The sequence below is a fragment of the Typopeltis vanoorti genome, chromosome 3 (genome assembly GCF_054136105.1).
Source record: "Typopeltis vanoorti isolate ZY-2024b chromosome 3, IOZ_Tvanoo_1.0, whole genome shotgun sequence".
Taxonomy (NCBI): domain Eukaryota; kingdom Metazoa; phylum Arthropoda; class Arachnida; order Uropygi; family Thelyphonidae; genus Typopeltis; species Typopeltis vanoorti.
In genome coordinates, this window is record NC_143551.1 from 32386150 (window position 1) to 32411157 (window position 25008).

The following is a 25008-nucleotide window of genomic DNA, read 5'->3' on the forward strand; positions in this document are numbered from 1 at the left end:
CTTGATAAAGTAAAAAAACTTGATAAAAACTTGACAAAACTTGATAAACTTGAAAAACTTGAAACGTGATAAAAAACATGGCTCTAGTAACAGTTCTGTAGTATATCTAGGACAATTTTTAGCAACAGATCTCAACCATGAAGCTGACATTAAGAACATGATAAATGCAAGATTTTAACATGTAGAAAATATTCAGAAAGCAAAATCCATGTCAGTTTTTAAAAAAAAAGATTTTGGAGCAAGGGAGATATGGTTCACTTAACTTCTCACCCAATAAAATAAGCTTAGGATACTATTTAGAAGAATGGATAGAGCAATATGAAGCATTACATCAAGAGATAAAAATTACAACACGTGGATTATAGAAAGTGCTGGCATCAAATACATAATAGCCAGTAGCAGCTGGTGACAATAGAAACAGGTGGGCCCAAGGGCCAAAAACAACTTAATTTTTTTATATTTATATAGTGGGTTCTATTATTGATTTATAGTTATTATTTCTATTACAATAATGTTTAGTCAGGATTCACTGATGCATTGAGCTATTAATTTTTTAAAATTGTTAGGACAATGGAAGATAAGATGTTCATTTTACCGAACATTTGAAATTACAACATTTGAAATTTGACATTGTTTATATGAATTTTACTGGATTCGTGTTTTTGTATTCGCTCGGAAAGATGTTTTAGGTCTTTACAGCCACTGAGCGTCTACAAGCTCTTGCCACCAAACAAAACACAATAAAAACAGAACAAAGATTTTTTTTCATTACTTACACTAAGCCATGATTTCTTGTCAAACCAGGTTACATAAAATGTTCTTGTTTTTTTTACCAACTTGTTGAGTAATATGCACATCTCTGGGTTGGTACGTGCCCAGTCTTTTGATTTCCAATTTTTCCTGCAGACTTCATAACAAGAAACGTTTTTCCAATAAACTATCGATTTTGTTCATAGTTAAAATGTATTGTTTATGGACGTAATAAAAATTTAAATTTTAAAATAAATTATAACAAAAAATGACAACAATAATTAAACACACTAAAAAACAATAAAACTGATCAACAACGAGAATAAATAATAATAATAATAATAATAATAATAATATATAAATAATAAGGCAATGAAAGAATCGCACTATTTACGTACAAAAGCAGTGATTGGGCCAGACTAAACGGGTCCCAAAATAAGTGTTGTACCCGGTAAACAAACACGCTTGCTAGTGCACGTGCTTCACACACATGCTATGTACATACATGCCAACACAGTGACTGGACTAGACTAAACTGGCCCCAAGATAAGCATTGCGCCCGGTAAACAAACACAATTGCTAGTGCACGTGCCTCATACATGGCCTGTGTTCTATACGTATAAAATAGGGCCAGCCATGGCTGGTCCCAGAGACCGTACTAAGTCGCATTATACAATATTGCCACAAAATACTACAGTAATTTTTTTATTAAACAATAAAACGTGTTGGAAATAGATCAAAAAATAATAATTACAATTATTATGCTAGTTATACAAATATATGTTAGGCCCGGCCCCTATAGACGAGTCGCCTGATAATTGCATATATTATGTTGTAGTGCTGGAACCAGGGATGGAATGATGCTAGGACAGCAGGTAAGTAGGGGAACACAGAGTGAAAGAGTTAGAGGAGAGAGAGAGAGAGAGAGAGAGAGAGAGTGAGGGATTCAGGTGAGCAATCAAGGAACAGGTTGGTAAGAGCTGTGATGCATGGAGACTCGATGATCCATGGTGTGCAAGATAGGATGCCAGAGGAGTGTTTGCCTGAAGGAACAATAGAGAATCAATTAAGCAGGGTGAAAGGGTGGATGAGATGATTGTGATGGTGAGCATCAATTAATTGAGAAGCAATGTAAATTGGGTGGCGAGAGATCTGAGATTCTTACTTGAGGTTGTACGAAAGAAAAACACAGAGAGGAAAGATTGTGTATATGTGTGTGTGTGTTGCCCAGGTATGATAGTGACAAGCTGAACAGAATAGCATAATAGCCATAATGTCAGAAGTCAGTGGCGACTCGTCTATAGGGGAAGAGAGGATTGGAATATGTGGATTACTTGGAGGGCATTTGAGGACAGAAAGGAACTGTATGTGAGAGACTGCTTGCATTTGAATGAGGAAGGATGTAGGAATCAGGAGCCATATGGAGCCATTCCAATCCTCTCTTCTGACACATTATGGTTATTATGCTATTCTGCTCAGCTTGTCACTATCATACCTGGGCAACACACACACACAATCTTTCCTCTCTGCGTTTTCTTTCATACAACCTCAACCAATAATCTCAGCTCTCATGCCACCCAATTTACATTGCCTCTCAAGTTTCATGCTCACCATCACAATCATCTGATCCACCCAGAGATTACTATTTTCTGAACAAGTTGGTGTGTCAATGCAGGGAAACTAGAATTCTCAGGGTGAATGGCAGCAGGGGTGGCCTTTTGTGGGAATGGGTGCTTGGGAGGAGGGGGGGGACAACATTAGGTAACACTGAATCCAGTGGTATCTGGAGAAGATAATGATAGGTGTAGAAGCAGTGACATTTTTATGATTTATACTAATGCCAGGAGTATCCAGAATAAAGGAGATGAATTGGTGGCACTGATACCTTCAGCCTGGCCAAAGATTATTGGGATCTCTGAGGCATGGTTGATGAAAAATGATATAACAGTGACACTAAAGGTTTTGAAAGCATATGGTGTGAGGTAGAGGTGGGTAAGACTGGATATTTAAGGGGGTGATGCCACAAGCCAAGGAGCACAGATGGTGTGGTGCAGAAGATGTTTAGGCAGTGGAGCTTGGCAGGTGCAGGGGGGATGATTATTTGGGCGATTTTAACTATCGCAGTATAGGCTGGGAAGAGGAGGATGCATGTGGTAATGGGGGAATGGTATTTCTAGAATTCCTGAGGGAATAATTTCTTAGGCAACAGTAATAGAGGGAACAAGAGGTTCAAGAGTTTTGTGTTTGGTCATAGCATCAGAAGAGGTAATAATAACTGAGATGACATCTCATCACCAGTTGGAGAGAGTGACCATGTGGTTTTGGTCTCAACTCAACCTCCAAGTGGGTTTGACTGGAGGTTGAGTGTCGGGAGAAGGGAATGTATATGGAGTTGTAGGGCAGAATTATAGAGGTCTTGAATGTCGGCTTGAGACAGTTCAATAGGAGCAGAAATTCGAGGGATCAGATGTCACTGGTGCTTGGAAAATTGTGGGGGAATATTTGTTGGCAGCAATTTTAGGCTGTATTCCACAAGTGAAGAAGAGACACAATTTGGTGTAAAGTGGATGGCAAACAGTGTGAAACGGAAACTGCATGTGAAAAAGAAGCTATGGAAGAGATATAAGGAGACAGGTGAAGAGCAGATGCATGAAGAATATAAGACACAGGCCACGAGAGTGACTAGTATGGTAAGGAAGGCAAAACTGGAATATGAAAAGAGATTGGCATTAAGATCCAAAGAAAATCCTTGGGAATGTTTTAGCTATGTAGCCAGTAGGAGGAGAAATAATTGTGGAAGAATGACATTGTGGGATAAAAATGGGAATAGAGTGACTGATGCAGAGGACATAGTGGAGTTGTTCAATATACACTTTATTCAAGTATTTCATCCTGGAGAAGTAGGTTTTACAATAGGCAGATAGTGTACATTTGAGGTTTAGAGGTGCAAGAGGAGAGTGTGTTCTAAATACTAAGTACTCTGGGTGTTAGTAAAGCTGTGGGACTGGATAGTATTTCTCAATGGGTTTTGAGAGAATGTGCTAAAGTACTGACAGCTCCACTGACCTGGCTTTTCAATGAAAGTCTGGCTACCGGAAAGGTACCCAGGGAATGAAAAGAAGGGTAGATAGTGACATTGCATAAGGGTGGTAGCAGACTGGAAGTGTCTAATTATAGGCCAGTTTGCGTGTGTCATCAGTAGTTATTAAGGTCTAGGAGAAATTAGTGAAGGACCATATATAGCATTGGGCAGATGAAGGTAATGTTATCTGTGAGAATCAACATGGATTTGTTAGGGGGATGCTCTTGCTTCAGTAATATGATTGCCTTTTATAATAAAGTGACAAAAGCAGTTGATGAGGGAAAGGTATATACTGCCATTTTTTTAGATTTTGCAAAGGCATTTGACAGAGTGCAACATGATAAGCTGATATTTAAGTTGCAGCACATGGGTTTGGATGATGTCTGGTTAGTCAACTGGATTCAGGATTGGCTGTCTGATACGTATCAGAGAGTTGTGTATGGTGGGACAATATCAAGGAGGCAGAAGGTTACAAGTGAGGTTCCACAGGGCTCAGTACTGGGACCTGTATTGTTTAACCTTTATATCAATAACATTGTCAATGGATTGCAAGGGGATATTTAGTTGTTTGCAGAGGATGTGAAGCTAGGCAGGGTTATTAGTAATAGTGCAGATGTGGCAGCCCTGCAAGAGGATTTGATAAACTAGACAGATGGGCAAATGATTGGGGGTATCGGTTTAATGCAGCAAAATGTAAAGTTTTGGAGTTTGGGATACATCGATGGGAGGCTGCATACTCAATTGGAGGAGCTATACTGGAGGAAGTAGGGGAAAGAAGAGATCTGGTGGTGATGTTTGATAGAAAACTGAAATTCAGGGAGCATATTACAAAAGTGGTGAAGGTAACCCAGAGGATTGCTGCAATAATGAGAAGGACACTGACCTGCAGAGATAAAATAGTTATCATTCCATTGTATAAGACCCTGGTCAGACCACACTTAGACTATTGTTCTCAGAATTGGTCTCCAGGATTTGAAGGGAATAAATTAATCGTGGAATGGGTGCAGAGGCAGATAACATAGATGGTTTCATGACTGTACAATGTTAGTTATAAGGATCAGCTAAGAGAATGTGGACTGCAGAGTTTGGTGGATAGAAAAAGGAGAGGTGATATGATTGAGACTTTTAAAGTGTTGAGAGGTGGTTACAGGTTTGATACTGCGGAATTCATGTATACTAATGCCAGGAGTATTAGGAACAAGAAGGAAGAATTTTTGGCCTTGATTGGCTCTTCCTGGCCACAGGTTATTGGCATTAGTGAAACATGGCTGACGGAAGATGATATAGTTAGTGGGATAGAATGTGTAGGTTATAGTATGTTTAGGAGGGACAGAGAGAATAAAATTGGGGGAGGGGTGTTATTGATGATAGCTGATGAACTGCAGCCAAGGAGAATTGAAGTATTGCAGGATAGTGAAAGGAGCTCATTTGAGGCTATTTGGTGTGAGATTGATACTGGCAGAATAAAATATAGTTGGGTGCTGCTATAGACCAGGTGATGGAATAGATGGTGGAGATGGTATGCATAAACAAATTGATGAAATGAGTGGAAGGAGGGTAATTATTATGGGGGATTTCAACTATGGTAACATTGATTGGAAGGAGGAGAGGACACATGTGAGGAAGGAAATGGATTTTATTCAATTATTAAGGGATAACTATCTGAAACAGCATGTAATTGAAAATACTAGGGGTGTGAGAGTGCTTGACCTGGTAATAGTATCTGAGAATTTGACTGTAATGAATATGACCATGTTGCCACCTATTGGTGAGAGTGATCATAAGGTCTTGACCTGGGAGGTGGCTAAAGGTGTGAAATTTGTGATTAAGACAGGGTATATGTGGAATTACCGTGCTGGCAAGTATGACAAGCTTAGGAGATTGCTTGGATCAGTGCCATGGCATGTACAACTGCAAGGGCTGGACGTCGATAGAGCATGGGAAGTGATCAAAGAGCATTTACAGGAGGTTATGGCTGATTGTATACCTAAGGTCCAAATAGTGAAACAAGGAGGGGTTAAATGGATGAATAACACCATTAAGCTTGAGCTGCAAAAAAAAAAAGAAACAACTGTGGAGGGAATTTAAAGAAAGGGGTGACCTGCAGGCATGCGAACGGTAAAAAGTGCAAGCCAGAAGGGTAACGAGTGTGGTAAAAAAAAGCAAAAGTGGATTATGAAAGGAAACTAGCTATGCAAGCAAAAGAGAATCCCAAACAGTTCTTTCAATATGCTGCAAGCAAGAAAAAAACTGTACATGGCAAAATGATTTTAAGGAATGACGATGGTAAAGAGTTCACTGAATCAGTCGATATAGTGGAGTTACTGAGCGCGCACTTTGCAAAAGTATATCATCCAGGTGGTGACGTTGAAAAAATGAAGGAACCATTAGTTTATATGGGAATTGTGATGAATGAAGTGGAGGTGAATAGTCTATTACAGAACCTTAATGTGAATACATCTGTGGGATTGGATGGTATACCGGCACGGGTCTTGCATGAAGCGGCTAATGAATTATCAGTGCCCTTGACCATGTTGTTTAATCTGAGTCTCAGGTCTGGCTTAGTCCCATAGGTGTGGAAAGAGGGGAAAATAGTTCCACTGCATAAAGGAGGATCCAAGACTACGGTTGCAAATTACCAACCGATCAGCATATCAGGAGTCGTTGTCAAGGTCTTGGAGAAAGTTGACTAGTCAAGGGGAAAATACAGGAATGGATTGATAAAAATGAGATACTGTACGAGAGACAGCATGGCTTTGTGAAGGGTAGATCATGCCTCAGTAACTTGCTCAAGTTTTATAACACAGTGACGGCTGAACTGGATAAGGGTAATGGGTTTACAGTGATACTGCTGGACCTGGCAAAGGCGTTTGACAGGATACCACATGGAATTCTAATCCGGAAACTACAACATATGGGAATGGATATAGGGTTGGTGAGATGGATAGCTGGGTGGTTGATGGAGAGATATCAAAGAGTAGTTTATTCAGGAGTAGAGTCCAAAAAACGGCCTGTGACTAGTGGTGTGCCACAGGGTTCTGTTCTTGGACCACTGCTGTTTAATCTGTTCATTAACGATATAGGGAATGGTCTAAGTGGGACAGTTCATTTGTTCGCTGATGATGCAAAGTTGGGTAGGGCGATAGTGAATGCAGAAGATGTCAAAGTCTTGCAAGATGACTTAGATAGATTGGAGTTCTGGACTAAGGAGAATGGATGTCAATTTAATGTGACAAAATGTAAGGTTATGCATTTCGGAGTGAAAAGATTAGCAGCAGTATACCACATTGGTGGAACTGTACTCCAAGAGATTGATGAGGCCAGGGACTTGGGAGTGTTGGTGGATAGGGAGATGAAGTTTAGGGGGCACATTGCGAAAGTAGCTAAATCAGCTCATCAACTCACTTGGTTGTTGAAAAATACCTTGACGAGCAGAGAAAAACAAGTTATTGTACCTCTGTACGGAGCCCTGATAAGACCTCATCTCGACTACTGTGCCCAGATTTGGTCACCTCGGTTCCTTCTTGATGGGGAGGAGGTTGAGAGGATCCAGAGGTGAGTGACTAAGATGATAGCAGGTCTATGGAATGCACAATATGAGAACAGGTTGAAGATTTGTGGGTTGCAGAAACTAGTTGATAGGTGAAAAAGGGGAGATATGATTGAGACATTCAAATTGCTAAAAGGATTCTATAGGATTAATTCAGATGATATTTTTGAGATCAGGACTGGTGGTGGGAGAACTAGGGGACACCCATGGAAGCTGGGCAAGAGCGTGGTTAGCAGGGGTGTTAGAGCTGGGTTCTTTACTTTTAGAGTGGTAAATGAGTGGAATAAGCTGCCAGAGTCTGTTGTGGGTGCTAAGACAGTGAGCGAGTTCAAGGCAAGGTATGATAGATACTGTGAGAATGTTGAACAGCTGTGTGAACATGATGTTTAGGGCCTCCCTCGATGAGTCTAAGGACTCCTGGAGTAGCCCGTGGTAGTAATAATAATAATAATAATAATAATAATAATAATTCTTTCGCTTGGTTGGACAGCGGGAAGGAATCATGACAAGGGGCCATCCCTGGAAGTTATGAAAGGAAGCTGCGAGAAAGAGCGTGAGGAGTGGTTTCTTTGCATGGAGGGTGGTTGAACCTTGGAATGCCTTTCCTGATAGAGTGGTGAGAGCAAGAATGGTCAATAAGTTCAATGAGTGGTATGATTCACTTTGTTTCCTAGGAGGGACCTCACACAATGAGTCTGTTGACTCGATGGAGACCTGAATAATAATAATAATAATATCAAGACAGCTAAATGTAAATGATCAGTCATTCAATATGAATATGACCGTAGATAAACCAAGAGATGTATGGATTGGAATTGGAAAGACAAAGAAGAAACCAAGAGAAGATGGAGAAACAGAGTACAAGAGAGAGAGAGAGCAGAAGCTTGAGAAAAAAAAGTACAGCAGGAAAGAAGAGCAAAACTGCAACCTAGAAGAATACTGGAAAAAGGGCTGGATCATGATATTTTTTCCCACATTACTTGAAGATTAATGTCTATGATTGTTACTTGTGAGAATAATGTTCCAATAAGTTGTGGAGAATTATTAATTTATTAATTCTTAATTCTTAATTCTCTTCAGAAAGATAAGTGTAAGGTGTTGCATTTTGGAGTGCTGAAATATAAGGCTGTGTATTGTATTGTATTGGTGGAACAACCATGCTTCAGGAACTGTCTGAGTTTAGCAGACACTACATTGCTTCTACATAGGAGCACACTGACATATAGGAATAAGGTGGTGACTGTGTCATTGCATAAAGCACAGGTGAGACCACACTTATAATTTTGTGCTCATATTTGATCACCATTATGATGTGGAAATATTGGAGAAAGTCCAGAGACAAATGACTAAGACAATATCAGGACTGGAATGTTGGCTATGGAGAGAGATTAAAAGAATGTAAATTACAGAGTTTAGTGAACAGGAGAAAAATATGTATCATGATATAATGATAATAGAATTTGATTTCTTTATGATAGAACCTGAAAAAATCCCCTTAAAAGAAGTTAGTGAGAAGATTTACCAGATCAATACAGAGGGGATTATACAAGGCCATCCCTAGAAGTTATGTAAGGGTGTGAGGAGTAGATTTTTTACATGGAGAATTATAAGTGAATGGATCACATTACCAGAATATGTTGCAAATGCAGGGAGTGTTGAGGACTTTGAGGTTCAATATTATGATAAATATGTCATCAGTTGAGTGAATCTCCCATAATGAGGTATTATAATAATAATAACAATAATAAATCAGATCAAACTTATTATTATAGATTCACTTTCTTCATACACTCCATATCTCATCTTTCCCTTAACAGATTACAGAAACGGTCTCATGTTCTACCTCTGTTACTTCTTGGCCCAAAGAAAGCATTAATAACCTGAACTCTTACCGTGATAAACTACCTTGGATATATGCAGCTACTGAGAGGTATTTGTCTAAAACAGCATATAATGGATGACCTAGGTTTGAAAAGGCAGGACTAATAATAACAGAGGATTTGTTCATAACCAAGGTAGCTACTATGATAAGCGTGATCCTGACTGCGCATGTCAAGTGTTCACTAAAGAGTACGTGGAACTACAGAGCTCGATTATGACTTTTTGTGAAAGCTTGGAACATTATAATAGTATTAGAAACTGCAAGGGAAGAATGTTATCAGTGTGTGAGAAGTGATCAAGGGGTGTTTGAAGTCATCAGTAATGGACCGCACACCCAAATTTAAATTAAATGAGAGTTAAATGGATAATTAACATTATGCTTCATTAAGCAGGAGCTGCAAAAATTAAATGTTGCGGTGAAGGAATATAAGGAGAAATGTGATGGAAGGATGTTGTTAATACTTGGGATCAAGGGATATTTTGTGACAGTTAGTATTACATTGCACATTGAGAGATAGAATGACAGGTGAGGAAGCCAGGAACCTGGGCATCTTGGTAGATAAGGAACTGAAATTCAGGAAAAAAAACTGAAATGATAGTTACACTCCATAAGGTATTAAGTAGGCCGCATTTGGATTTCTATGCACAGATTTGGTCACCTGGCTATATTGGTGATAAGGAAACATTGGAGAGAGAGAGAGCAGAGATGAATAACCAAGACTCTCTCTGAACTCTGGAATAATGAGTATGAGGACAGATTGAGGGAATGTGGTCTTCAGAGATCGGCAGATAGGAGGGATGATATGATTAAGACATATAAACTGGTGAGTCCTTTCTTTTAGGCTTGCACGGTGATCCGACTGCATTTTTGAAAATTATGGAGACAACTACCGTGTTTGAATAAAAACTTTAGTTTAATATAACTAAAATCTACAATTCGACGTTTCGGCCTTTATGTCAAGGTCATCTTCTGGAGCATACACATATACACAAGAAACAAGCTATACTACAATCAAACTGGTTCGTTAAAGACACTGACCAACCGCTACCACAATTGTTGGCCTGACCTCTGGTGAAAAAAAAAATAAATAAAAATAATAATAAATAAATAAATAAAAATAAAAAATTATACATCAACGCTAGAGTCCTATTATTTGTGTTGTCTACTATATACATATATTAACATTATTCCAGCCAGTTGGAGTGGAATGATTTCTAATACTAGCGGATTGGCTAGAGTCCTGACTTATGTTGAATCTTTCATAATTAGGTTGGCTGAATGTGTGCCATCCAGATCCTTGGAATTTTCATACCATCTTTGTTATTGATATTTGGGTAGTTTATCAGGATTTCGCAGGATTCCTTAAATTTTCTTTCGTACCAGGTTTTTGTGCAGTGTAAGGAGCAGGTGCTTTTCCAGTTGATTTGGTGTAAGGTGTTAAGTGTGTGGTCTGAGAGGCCTGCTTCACCATAATGGTTATATTAAATGTGCCTAATGTGTTCTTTCTTTCGTATAGGGATTGTCCATCCTGTTTCAGCAATGCACGGTAAGTTACAGGTGCAGCGGATGCAATAGACTCCAGGATGTGCTAATGGGAGGAGAGGATCCTTAGAGGAGCTGAATATGGCCTTAAGTTTAGTGGGTGGTTTAAAGGTGGCATTGAGGTTATAATGTTGTAGGATTCTGTTGATTTTTTCTGATAACCCTTTAATGTATGGGATGGCTATGGTTTTACTGTAATCTAGATTCGTTTTTGTTGTGGTTTTATAGAGTATTTTATTGACAGTAATTTTGTTATAGCTATTATTTATGAATGTGTCACTAATGATTTTTAGTTCTTGTTTCAGGGCTTGCTGGTTAGAGCAAATAGTTGTGGCTCTGTTTTTAAGGGTGTTAATGACTCCATATTTTTGTACTGGGTGGTGGTATGAATTCGCATGTATGTATTGGCCCGTGTGTGTCGGTTTTTGGTAGACCATGAAGGATAGACTGCCTGAAGGAAGACGTGTAACTAGTGCGTCTAGGAACGGGAGCGAATTTTGGTTTTTGATTTCGACTGTAAATTGTATGCGTTCGTGTTGTTTGTTTAGGTGACTGAGGAATGTGTTTAGCATTTGTCACCCATGCGGCCAGATCGCAAACACGTCGTCGATGTATCTGAGCCAGACTGTCGGTCGTAGGATGGTGGAATCAAGAGCCCTTTGCTCAAAGGTTTCCATGTAGAAGTTAGCGATTGGGGGGGGGATAATGGTGAGCCCATGGCTGTACCTTCCTTTTGTAGGTAGAATTTGTTTTGCCACACGAAGTAACCGGACTTTAGTACGTGGGCAAAGAGGGCCGTAATGTCAGGCGGAAATTTGTTCTGTAGTAGGAGAATTGTGTCATTGATGGCGACATTAGTGAAAAGGGCAGAAACGTCAAAACTGACTAATAAGTCATCTTTGTCGAGTTTTATGTTTTTGATTTTGTTTATGAAGTGTTGTGTGTTTTTTTATGTAGGAGGGGGAATGACCTACCAACTCCTTGAGTGTTGCTGCTAATTTCTTGGCTAGGTGGTAATTGGGACTGTCTATTCGTTCCACGATTGGTCGAAGGGGCACATTTTGTTTGTGTATTTTTGAATTCCATATATTCTGGGGGGTCGAGCGTAGTGGGGTTTGAGTTTTTTTTTTTTTTTTTTAAATTCAAACCCCACTACGCCCGACCCCCCAGAATATATGGGGTTCTGAAAATACACAAACAAAATGTGCCCCTTCGACCAATCGTGGAAGGAATAGACAGTCCCAATTACCACCCAGCCAAGAAATTAGCGGCAACACTCAAGGAGTTGGTAGGTCATTTCCCCTCCTACATAAAAAACACACACTTCATAAACAAAATGAAAAACATAAAACTCGACAAAGACGACTTATTAGTCAGTTTTGACGTTTCTGCCCTTTTCACTAATGTCCCCATCAATGACACAATTCTCCTACTACAGAACAAATTTCCACCCGGCATTACGGCACTCTTTGCCCACGTACTAAAGTCCGGTTACTTCGTGTGGCAAAACAAATTCTACCTACAAAAGGAAGGTACAGCCATGGGCTCACCATTATCCCCCCCCAATCGCTAACTTCTACATGGAACCTTTGAGCAAAGGGCTCTTGATTCCGCCACGCTACGACCGACAGTCTGGCTCAGATACGTCGACGACGTGTGCGCGATCTGGCCGCACGGGCGACAAACGCTAAACACATTCCTCAGCCACCTAAACAAACAACACGAACGCATACAATTTACCATCGAAATCGAAAACAAAAATTCACTCCCGTTCCTAGACACACTAGTTACACATCTTCCTTCAGGCAGTCTATCCTTCTTCTTGTTGAGAGGCTTATACGCTGGTTAGACATAATAACTAATATTTAAGGAATTGACAGCGTATACTGGAAATATAGATTAAATAAACTTTAATATACACTTTCCGATATTTCGGCGAACGTTACGTTGCCATCTTCTTTGGAACTTACTAAAAAGACACGTACACACAAGTACTAATACAACAAATGAGACTGAGGCTAGGACGCTAGCGTTTTCCTAAAGTCCTGATGGTGCCCCCTGGCGGGCTATATTGGTAGTTCTTGGCCTTTGGGCTGAAGTTCTTTTGATAAAAGTTTCCCAAATTTGGGGCAGTTTCATGCATCCAAATTTGTTGAGGTTTGGCATGTTCCTAAGGGCCGAGGCTGATTCCATGAATAGTCTTTCATACTTGAACTTGCTGCGGTGTATTACTGTGGCTTTCTTCCATCTTATTCTGTGGCGAGTATCCAGAGCGTGGTCTGTAAGCCCAGAGTGGCTGTACTGGTGAAATCGGATGTAATCCTTGTGTTCTGAGATTCTGATATTTGCTGTCCTGCCTGTTTGGCCAAAGTAGGACAGTTTACAGCTGCAAGGGACCTGGTATACACTAGGTAGGTCTAGGGGAAGTGGTTGGTCTTTGGTGGAGCGGATAAGGGATGCCAGTTTTCTATGTGGTCTGTAACAAGTGGTCAAGTCATGTTTTTTTAAGATTTTATTGATTTTTTCTGAGGTGCCTCTGATGTAGGGAATAGTGATGGATTTAGAGTAATCTTTTTTGTGAGGGGGAGGGGGTGGTGGGTTGTGGATAACTGGGTTAAGTATTTTTTGGATTTTTTGGAGGGGGTAGCCGTTGGCTGAGAAAGTGTCACGGATGTGATTTAGTTCAGAGGTTAGGGCTTGATCATTAGAACAGATTATTTTTGCCCTGTTGAATAATGTTTTAATAACTCCATATTGTTGTGAGGGGGGGGTGGGATTGTTGGTGAATGTATCTGCCTGTATGGGTGGGTTTTCTATAAACTGAGAAAACCAAGGTTCCATCAGGTTGGCGGGTGACTAGTGTGTCTAGGAAGGGGAGGTTATTGTTTTCCTCTTTTTCCAGGGTGAATTTGATTCTAGGGTGTTGGTTGTTCAAGTGTGTTAGGAAGGAGAGGAGTGAATCCGGGCCATGTGGCCAAATAGCAAAAACATCATCAACATAGCGAAGCCATATGGTAGGTTTTTGTGGGGCTGAGTTTAAGGCTTTCTCTTCAAACATCTCCATGAAAAAGTTGGCCAAGGGTGGGGAAAGTGGTGAACCCATGGCTGTCCCCTCTATCTGTTTGTAGAATTTTTCCTGCCAAACGAAATAGCCTGAGTTCATTGTAAACTGAAATAGGGCTGAGATATCGGGAGGAAATTTAGCTTGGATTCCAAGCTAAATTTCCTCCCGATATCTCAGCCACAACTATTTGCTCTAACCAGCAAGCCCTGAAACAAGAACTAAAATTCATTAGTGACACATTCATAAATAATGGCTATAACAAAATTACTGTCAATAAAATACTCTATAAAACCACAACAAAAACGAATCTAGATTACAGTAAAACCATAGCCATCCCATACATTAAAGGGTTATCAGAAAAAATCAACAGAATCCTACAACATTATAACCTCAATGCCACCTTTAAACCACCCACTTAACTTAAAACCATATTCAGCTCCTCTAAGGATCCTCTCCTCCCATTAGGACATCCTGGAGTCTATTGCATCTGCTGCACCTGTAACTTACCGTACATTGGTGAAACAGGACGGACAATCCCTATACGCAAGAAAGAACACATTAGACACATTAAATATAACCATTATGGTGAAGCAGGCCTCTCAGACCACACACTTAACACCTTACACCAAATCAACTGGAAAAGCACCTGCTCCTTACACCGCACAAAAACCTGGTACGAAAGAAAATTTAAGGAATCCTGCGAAATCCTGATAAATCACCCAAATATCAATAACAAAGATGGTATGAAAATTCCAAGGATCTGGATGGCACACATTCAGCCAACCTAATATGAAAGATTCAACATAAGTATCCGCTAGTATTAGAAACCATCCACTCCAACTGGCTGGAATAATGTTAATATATGTCTATAGTAGACAACACAAATAATAGGACTCTAGCGTTGATGTATAAATTTTTTATTTTTAATTTGTTTTTTTTTTTCCCACCAGAGGTCAGGCCAACAATTGTGGTAGCGGTTGGTCAGTGTCTTTAACGAACCAGTTTGATTGTAGTATAGCTTGTTTCTTGTGTATATTTGTACGCTCCAGAAGATGACCTTGACATAAAGGCCGAAACGTCGAATTGTAGATTTTAGTTATATTAAACTAAAGTTTTTATTCAAACACGTAGTAGTCTCCATAATTTTCCAAAATGCATAAACTGGTGAGAGAGCCTACTTAATAGGAGAATTATACATAGAATAATGGGTGTTGTAAAATCTAGAGGTTATCCCTAGAGGCTGTACAAGAAACAAGGTGAAAAAAGATTTTTTGCTTGGAAGATGGTGAATGAATGGAATGCATTGCCAGAATGGGTGGTGAATGCTCCAACATTGAATATGTTCAAAGCAAATGATAATTATTGTGTCTGTGAGTGTTTGGCCTCCTGCAATGAGCCTTTGGGCTCTATGGAGACTTGCAGATAATACTAATACTAAAATCAGGTGGAAGTTCAAGGAATATGTGATATGATTAAGCAAGACCTCAAAAAAACTGAAAAGAATATAAGAAAAAATATGAGCACAATCTTATCAACAATAAAAGGGGAGGGGATACTACTGATGATAGCAGATGAAAAATGTTTTTAAAAATTATGTGACACCAACAGGAAGTCCAAAGACGCATCGAAGGAGGGCACTTACTCTACAACTCTCTGTCTCCACTATTCAAATCCACCAACTACACCATCTACCTCCTACCACACATTAGTATTTTCACAGACAATCACAAATATCCATGCCCATGGCAGGATTCGAACCCACAGCCTTTTTGCTGGAGAGCGGATACGCTAACCACTTGACTAACTAGGCTGGCTGGTTAATAATAATAATAATATTAATTTATTAATTTAATAAATTAATAATAATAAATTGCAGCCAAAACGAATAGGAGGCAGGTGGAAGGGTGACTGTTCATTTGAAGCAGTCTAGTGTGACATCAAGGCCAGTAAGAAAAAATATACAGTTGGTTGTTGCTATAGGCCAGGGTATTCCATCGCAGGAGATCCAATCTATCCACACAATCTATCATACTTCTCCTTGAACCCATTAACAGACAAAGCACTCACAACTGACTCTGACAACTCATTCCACTCATTCACCACTCTCTAAGCAGAAAAATCTAGTCCTCACACACCTACTAACCACACCTTTATTCAACTTCCAGGGATGAACCCTTGTACTGGTTTCTCTAGCCAAGTGCTTAAACATTTCCCTTGCATCTATCCTATAAAATCCTTTAAGCAACTTAAATGATTCTATGATATCTGATCTTTTTCTCCTACCAACAAACTTCTGCAATCCACACATCTTCAATCTATCCTTATAGGGAACATTCCACAGGCCACTCACCATCTTGGTCACTCTCCTCTGAATCATCTCCACTGCTTCCTCATCCCCCAAGAAACCCAAAGGGACCATACTTAAGCACAGTAATCTGGGTGTGGGAATATCAATGCCTTATAAAGAAGAATTACAACTTCCTTATCTCTACTTTTAATGTGTTCTTCACTAGCTGAGTAATCTTATGGACTAATTTAGCAACCTCAGGAATATGTCCTCTAAACTTTAACTCTTTGTCTACCACCACCCCTAAATCTATATCTTCACTATTTCCTGTAGTACAGTGCCATCACTCTGATACACAGCTTGTAATATATCCTAAAATGCATAACTTTATATTTCTCGACATTAAACATGATACCCATTAACTTTTGCCCATACTTAAAACCATTTTTAAATCTTTCTGCAAGCTCTCCACATCACCTTGATTAACTATTACTTTATCTTTTATATTTCACATAATCAGCAAACAACTGAATATTTACTTTCAGGTTATTTCTTATATCATTTATGTACAAATTAAACAGCATTGGTCTCAACACTGAACCCTGTGGCACACTTCTAGTCACCTGTTTTTCACCTTGATTCTGTACCTCTATATACCACTTTTTGATATCTGTCCAGCAGCTATCCTCTTATCCAGTATCATAATCATTTGTTCTAATTTGTGTAACAAAGTTTCATGTGGTATTCTGTCAAATGCTTTTGCAAAATCCAAGCAAAATCATCGTGTAGCCATTTCCTTTTTCCAACTCTGCTATTTTTTTTTGCTCTCTGTTATAAATAGTTAGTAAATTAGTAAGGAATGACTGACCCTTCACAAAGCCATGTTGACCCTCATAAAGTATCATATTTTTATCTACCCATTCTTGAATTCTCTTTTTTATCAATTTTTCTTGTACTTTTACCACCATGCCTGAGATACGGATTGGTCTGTAAACTGCAACTGCAGTCTTAGAACTTCCCTTATGCAAAGGAATTATTTTTCCACTCCCTTGGAACTCTACCAGAGCTGAGATTAAAATTAAAGAGCCTAGTCAAAGGTATTGCCAGTTCCTTTGCAGATTCTCGCAACACCCTAGCTGATATCCCATCTAATCAAACAGATGTATTTATATTGAGATTCTGCAATATCCCAAGAACCTCCAATTCATCCACCTCTGTTGCCACATTAGTGTCTGTCACATTGGTTATAGCAGTAACCTCACTAGGATGATATATGCTTGCAATGTGGACACTCAATAACTCAACTATTTTATCTGCTTCTGTCTCATCGTGACCATCATCACTCATTAATGTTAATCTAGTGACGCCACTATGGTGACCAGTATGAAGCAGGCACTACATAGGAAATGTGCAAGACCCCTGCAGTCAAACATAGGACTCACAAAATCCTACAAATTTACTTCGCCAACATCTGTGGCCTAAACTCCAATCTTAATAGTGTCCACTATCAAACCTCACCTTTCTGGCAGAAACTCAAATCTCACCTCCTCAAGCACTATTCATCTCAACCTTCCAAACTACACACTCTTTAACTCCTTCCAACCCAAGGGTGGTGTCTGTGCATACAACCGCTCTGACATACCTTGCCAAAGAGCACCCAACCTGGAATCGCCCAACTTTGACCTTCTTTGGATGAAAATATCCCTACCCAACTCAGTCAAATTCATATGCTGTCTCTATCACTCCTCTAATGTGCAACCAACCACTCTGAACTCTTTAATTTCCTCTCCTTAAAAATTGACTTTCTCCAGTCAATTTTTTCCCACTTTCCCAACAGTGAAATCATCCTCCTGGGAGATTTTAATGTCCATAACACCAACTTGCTTTCCTCCTCCAGCTGTACAGATCTTGCAGGCAGAGATACCAAAACATTCGTCATCACTAATGACCTTACACAACTAGTTCAGATGCCAACCAGAATACCTGACCACCCGAACCAATCTCCAAATACCCTAGACTTCTTCTTGACCAATGACCCTTCGAAATACACAGTGAATGTAGAGCAGCGCTTCCCAAACTGTGAGCCGCGGCCCCCTTGGGGGGCATAGGTTTTGTTGAGGGGGGCCGTGAAATAATGAAAACAAATTTAAAATGTTTTAAGACTAAATAGATTTTAAATGAATAAGAATCTTATATTGTTATATAGCCAGTAAGTGAAACTCAAGATCGATAACTATGATCTATGAGTTTCAATGCCGAAAAACTATCGGCGAAGGCAATTCGAAGCAAAGGTGGAGCAAGCTCCCTCACTATTCTTGATATTCTCTCATAATGTAAAACACAGCTCCTAGGAGATGTAATACTGTCATTACATTATGAGGGGAGGTCACTACCCAGACCGGTTTCAACCTTTTTTGAGGTCTCATCAGTGAGTAGATAGACCTGGAAAATATCAAAGCTTAGTGAAAAGAACTTACATACCTTCACTATACTTCACTATCACTCACTGATGAGACCACAAAAAAAGGTTGAAACCGGTCTGCGTAGTGACCTCCCCTCATAATGTAATGACAGTATTACATCTCCTAGGAGCTGTGTTTTACATTATGAGAGAATATCAAGAATAGTGAAAGAGCTTGCTCCACCTTTGCTTCGAATTGCCTTCGCCGATAGTTTTTCGGCATTGAAACTCATAGATTGTAGTTATCGATCTTGAGTTTCACTTACTGGCTATATAACAATATAGGATTCTTATCCATTTAATATCTATTCAATTGCCAGAAAACTAGCCTTTTGGCTTTTTATTTTAATTACTAAGTAGATTTTTTTATTTTAAAACAAACATATTTAACTTTTATTATTTATTATTTCTTTTTTGTTATTTTTTATATTTTTTACAAACTTTGCTTCCAGCGTATTTCAGCACTTAATGAATATTAGTAAATATTGCTTATTCATATGTTTAATTTCAAAGCAGTGGTTAATTGTATTTACTTCGAATGCTCTCCAGGGAAGCTCCAAATCTTCCTGTCCCTTTCATCACGCGTTCGTAATCAGGGACTGTTGATATTGACTTTATATACATATCAAAACTCGTTTTATATTATCACTGTCATCCGAGCTAGTTTTCTGTTACCAATAAAAGTTTCGCATATACTTCACACATGAAAAAAAAAAGCTTAAACAAGTTCATGTGGGGAGATAGTAACTCGCTTGCAGTGGTAAACAACATGCCCTCCCACAGAGGCAATAAAAACAAGTACTTTTATTATGCCAGTGAATAAGGTATGAGGAGTCTGTGTAATATATTTCTCAACAAATAGGGCAATTAGAGACAACTGGGATAAAAACACACTAATTAATGAATCACATGTCCCCTCATACAGAAACTATGCTGTATATATAGACTGAAACAAAACCATATGTTGCATGGGCAAACACAGTATCTAATTAAAAACTATTGTTATTAATTAGATGTGTGCGAGTTCGATTTTCCAAGGCAGCAATAAAATTCAACCGAACGTGTTAAAATTCGTAAAAGTGTTAAAACTAAGTAATATATATATATAATGAATGTTATGGCAGTTTCACATATGGAATTCGGTTGAAGAGAGTTAGCATTTTAACTCAATTGTCAGCTATGCTTTTATCTTTCGGTTGCGCGATCTTTTGTTAATACCACACCAATCATATGCACGTTTTAATAACCTGCCTTTGCTGTCTGTTTTGAGTTAGGCTTAATTACCGTAAAGGGAGAAAAGTCACAAAAGAGAAAAATGTTCCTGGTCCGGGGATTCCTTTATTCAGGTAATATTCACTAATTTCATGTTATCAGTCTGTGGTGTGCCAGTATCGGTAAGTAGTGATATTATTTGATCTATTCTATGTTAAAAAATTTAACCCTGAGATGGATAAGTGGCTGATAAAAAATTTAAAAAAAATTCCCGCAAACAATCAGAAGAAACAGAAACAGACTCAAAAAAAAAAAAAAAAAAGGACAGTATTTCATATTTTACCAGAACAGCCCTCATCGTCTTCAGAACCAAACGGTAAGAGGCAAAAAATGTAATATATGCATTTGATTTTTGCGATATTCACTGTGTATGTTTTGTATTGAATATAAATACAATAAATATTATAATAATATATCTCTCTATTACGATTTTTTTTCGAGGGGGGGCCGTGAAATATTTTAATTTTTGCAAAGGGAGCCCTGACATCTATAAGTTTGGGAAGCGCTGATGTAGAGGACCCGCTAGGCAATTCTGACCACAACCTAGTGCTCATCACCTCCCCCCCCCCCATGCAACAACGCTTGCACAGCCACTCCCATATAAGAATAGCTTGGCATTATAAGAGTGCCAAGTGGGATAGCCTCTGCAACTTCTATGCCTCATTCCCATGGTTAGACTATTGTTTCTACCTTCCAACTCAAACACATGCATCAAACCCATAACCAAAGTAATCCTCACTGGCATGGAATCATAGATTCCCCACAGTACTCTGACCTGCCATTCCCTAAATAAACCCTGGTTTTCTTTTGGAAAACCCTTGCACTGAGGCTGTACAAATGAAAAACCAAACATACCATTACTGGCTCAAATCAAGAACCCCATCCTCCTATAGAGCTTATACCCAAACCCAAAATAAATGCAAAAAAAAACAATCGATGCTTCCAAAACAGAGTTTGAAAGAGATAAAAGCAGGAAATTAGCATCCTGTCCAAATAGCAACCGAGCCTTTTGGTCCCTCGTCAAAGTGATCGGTCGTAACTTCTGCCCAACACTATTCCCATCTCTATCATACCCAGATGGCTTCATTGCATCATCACCTACAGAAAAGGCCAATCTCCTGGCCTCACACTTTGCTTCCATTGCATGCATAATTGCCAATAGCAATTATGTGTGCATTGGAAAGGCAATTATCATCAATTCTCGTGTAGGAGTTTAGGAGTTGAGAATTGTCATCAATTCTCAACTCCTACACTACCTTGAAGCTACCCATCTAATAAATGACTACCAGTATGGATTCTGTTGCTGCTGATCAACAGGAGATCTGCTCACATATGTCACCCATCTCTGGACAAATGCCAATCTCAAGCAGTTGGACTTGATATCTCCAAGACATTTGACTGGGTCTGGCACAAGGGCTTACTAAGCAAGCTGCCATCATTTGGTCTATCTCAAGACCTCTGTAGTTGGATTGCCAGCTTTCTGTCTGGGTGCACACTATGTGTGGTGGTGGATGGCTCCTTATCCTCTCACCATTCAACTAATGCCAGGGTTCCTCAAGGTTCTGTCCTCTCACCAATCCTCTTCCTACTATATATCAATGACCTACTTCAGCTTACCTCCAACTCAATGCACAGTTTTGTAGATGACAACACATTGTACTCCTCCCTTTCTTTTGATAAACCTTACTCCACAGAACTCACCTCAACCAACAGGACAGCAACCACCACTGCCCGCAATTCAGACCTCCAAGCCATCCTCCAATGGGTTCAGATAACCTAGTCAATTTCAATGCAAATAAAACTCAGCACAGTCTTATTTCCCATAAAAAGAACCATTTTCTCCCAGTATTATTTTTGACAACACCCAAATTTCCAGGCAATCTGAGATTTCTCTTCTTGGAATTACCTTGACATCAAGCCTTTCCTGGCATAAACACATAACAACCATTGCATCCTCAGCTTCTAAAAACTACGATTTCGCTTTTGATCAAGACATTACTTCACCTATTTATTTATTTATTTATTCTTATGGCAAAAGGAATACAGAACAGCTACAGGTCAATGTCCTGTGTGGACAGCCAATCCAAGGCCTCATCTGTCACCTTGTGGATGTCCTGTAGACCACCACCGTGAAATTGGCACTTTGGGCAGTCGTTCACAATATGAGTAATCGTCTGAGCCACAGGAGAACAATAATGGAGAATAATCCCCATTTATGTAGTAGGTAGCCATATCTTCCCTGGTTAGTTTTGATCCTGTTGATTGATGACCAAATCTTCCTAGGAAAATCAAAACCAGGCTGCAGATAACAGGGATCTTCTACCAGGAAGCCGTTTGTTGGGAGACTGTTGGACCAGTATCCTCTCCGCATGTCAGGTGTTGATGGCAGGGCAGCTGAAGAGAGTTCATCCATGGACCAGAAAGGCTTTCTAGATTAGATTTTAGGTGAAGACTAGATGGATTTATGAGAGTCTGGTGCAGGGGCAGAAGTGGGTTGCTCATTGCTTTATTAAAGTCTTTAATCGAGGCTTGTTCTTCTCCGTATGCTTGGTGGAGCAATGTTAGATAGGACAGGCAGCCAGGAGAAAGGGGATGCTTTGTCCCATTAACTGTGTGCATGGTAGAGTTTAGCTAGGTGTCTATAATGTTAGTGTGTGCACTTCTTTCCCAGACAGGAGCACAATATTCCGCTGCAGAGAATGTGAGGGCTAGTGCAGATGGCCGTTGGACTTCTGCACCACAACCCCCAGGTTGTTTCAGCAAGCCTTGAAATGATATTGTTTTTTGTTTTAATTTTGTTGGATAGGTTGGTGATGTGCCTTTTATAGGTTAAGCTTCTGTCTAGGCTCACTCCAAGGTATTTCTGGTCAGACACAACAAAAACTGTGTCCACAGGTGAAATACTGTGGACACAGTTTTTGTTGGATTTGGCTTCAAATACCACCGCTTGAAGTACTCTTCCAGGATGTTGCATTTGCAGGAGGCTATGGCTGGTTGTATACCTAGGGTCCGAATAGTAAAACAAGTAGAGATTAAATGGATGAATAACACCATTAAGCTGGAGCTGCAAAAAAAGAAACAACTGTGGAGGGAATTTAAAGAAAGAGGCGACCTGCAGGCACACGAACAGTATAAAGTGCAGGCCAGAAGGGTAACGAGTGTGGTAAAAAAAGAAAAATCGGATTATGAAAGGAAACTAGCTATGCAAGCTAAAGAGAATCCCAAACAGTTCTTTAAATATGCTGCAAGCAAAAAAAAAAACTGTACACGGCAAAATGATTTTAAGGAATGACGATGGTAAGGAGGTCACTGAATCAGTTGATATAGTGGAGTTACTGAGCGAGCACTTTGCAAAAGTATATCATCCAGGTGGTGATATTGAAAAAATTAAGGAACCATTAGTTTATACAGGAATTGTGATGAATGAAGTGGAGGTGAATAGTCTATTACATAACCTTAATGTGAATACATCTATGGGATTGGATGGTATACTGGCACAGGTCTTGCGTGAAGTGGCTAAAGAATTATCAGTGCCCTTTACCATGTTGTTTAATCTGAGTCTTGGGTCTGGTTTAGTCCCATAGGTGTGGAAAGAGGGGAAAATAGTTCCACTGCATAAAGGAGGATCCAAGACTACGGTTGCAAATTACCAACCGATCAGCATATCAGGAGTCGTTGTCAAGGTCTTGGAGAAAGTTGACTAGTCAAGGGAAAAATACAGGAATGGATTGATAAAAATGAGATACTGTACGAGAGACAGCATGGCTTTGTGAAGGGTAGATCATGCCTCAGTAACTTGCTCAAGTTTTATAACACAGTGACGGCTGAACTGGATAAGGGTAATGGGTTTACAGTGATACTGCTGGACCTGGCAAAGGCATTTGACAGGATACCACATGGAATTCTAATCCATAAACTACAACATATGGGAATGGATATAGGATTGGTGAGAATGATAGGTGGGTGGTTGAGGGAGAGATATCAAAGAGTAGTTTATTCAGGAGTAGAGTCCAAAAGACAGCCTGTGACTAGTGATGTGCTGCAGGGTTCTGTTCTTGGACCACTGTTGTTTAATTTGTTCATTAATGATATAGGGAAGGATCTAAGAGGAACAGTTCATTTGTTCGCTGATTATGCAAAGTTGGGTAGGGCAATAGTGAATGCATAAGATGTCAAAATCTTGCAGGACGACTTGGATAGATTGGAGTTCTGGGCTAAGGAGAATGGATATCAATTTAATGTTACAAAATGTAAGGTTATGCATTTTGGGGTGAAAAGATTAGCAGCAGTATACCACATTGGTGGAACTGTACTCCAGGAAATTGATGAGGCCAGGGACTTGGGAATGTTGGTGGATAGCGAGATGAAGTTTAGGGGGCACATTGCAAAAGTAGCTAAATCAGCTCATCAACTCACTTGGTTGTTGAAAAATACCTTGACGATCAGAGACGAGCAAGTTATTGTATCTGTACTGAGCCTTGATAAGACCTCATCTTGACTCCTGTGCCCAGATGTGGTCATCTAGGTTCCTTCTTGATGGGGAGGAGGTGGAGAGAATCCAGAGGCGAGTGACTAAGATGATAGCAGGTCTATGGAATGAACCATATGAGAACAGGTTGAAGATTTGTGGGTTGCAGAAATTAGTTGATAGGCGGAAAAGGGGAGATATGATTGAGACATTCAAATTGCTAAAGGTTTCTATAGGATTAATTCAGAGGATATTTTTGAGATCAGGACTGGTGGTGCGAGAACTAGGGGACACCTATGGAAGCTGGGCAAGAGTGTGGTTAGCAGGGGTGTTAGAGCTGTTCTTTACTTTTAGAGTGGTAAATGAGTAGAATAAGCTGCCAGAGTCTGTTGTGGGTACTAGGATGGTGAGTGAGTTCAAGGCGAGGTATGATAGATACTGTGAGAATGTTGTATAGTTGTGAGGACATGATGTTTAGGGCCTCCCTCGATCAGTCTAAGGACTTCCTGGAGTCGCCCGTAGTAATAATAATAATAATAATAATGTTCAGGTCTGTGTTCAAGGTTGATTCCAGGTTGGCAAAGGAAGTAGATTGATGTAGGATCGCTAGATCATCAGCGTGCATATACTTGCTTGAGCTGGTATGTGGT

At 39.6% G+C, this 25008-nt stretch overlaps 1 protein-coding gene across 1 annotated transcript in view; it reads left to right on the forward strand.

Annotated features, from left to right (window-relative positions):
• LOC150108025 (protein unc-13 homolog 4B-like) overlaps positions 1–25008 on the forward strand; it is a 163966-nt gene that overhangs the window by 90073 nt on the left and 48885 nt on the right. The window lies entirely within an intron of this gene.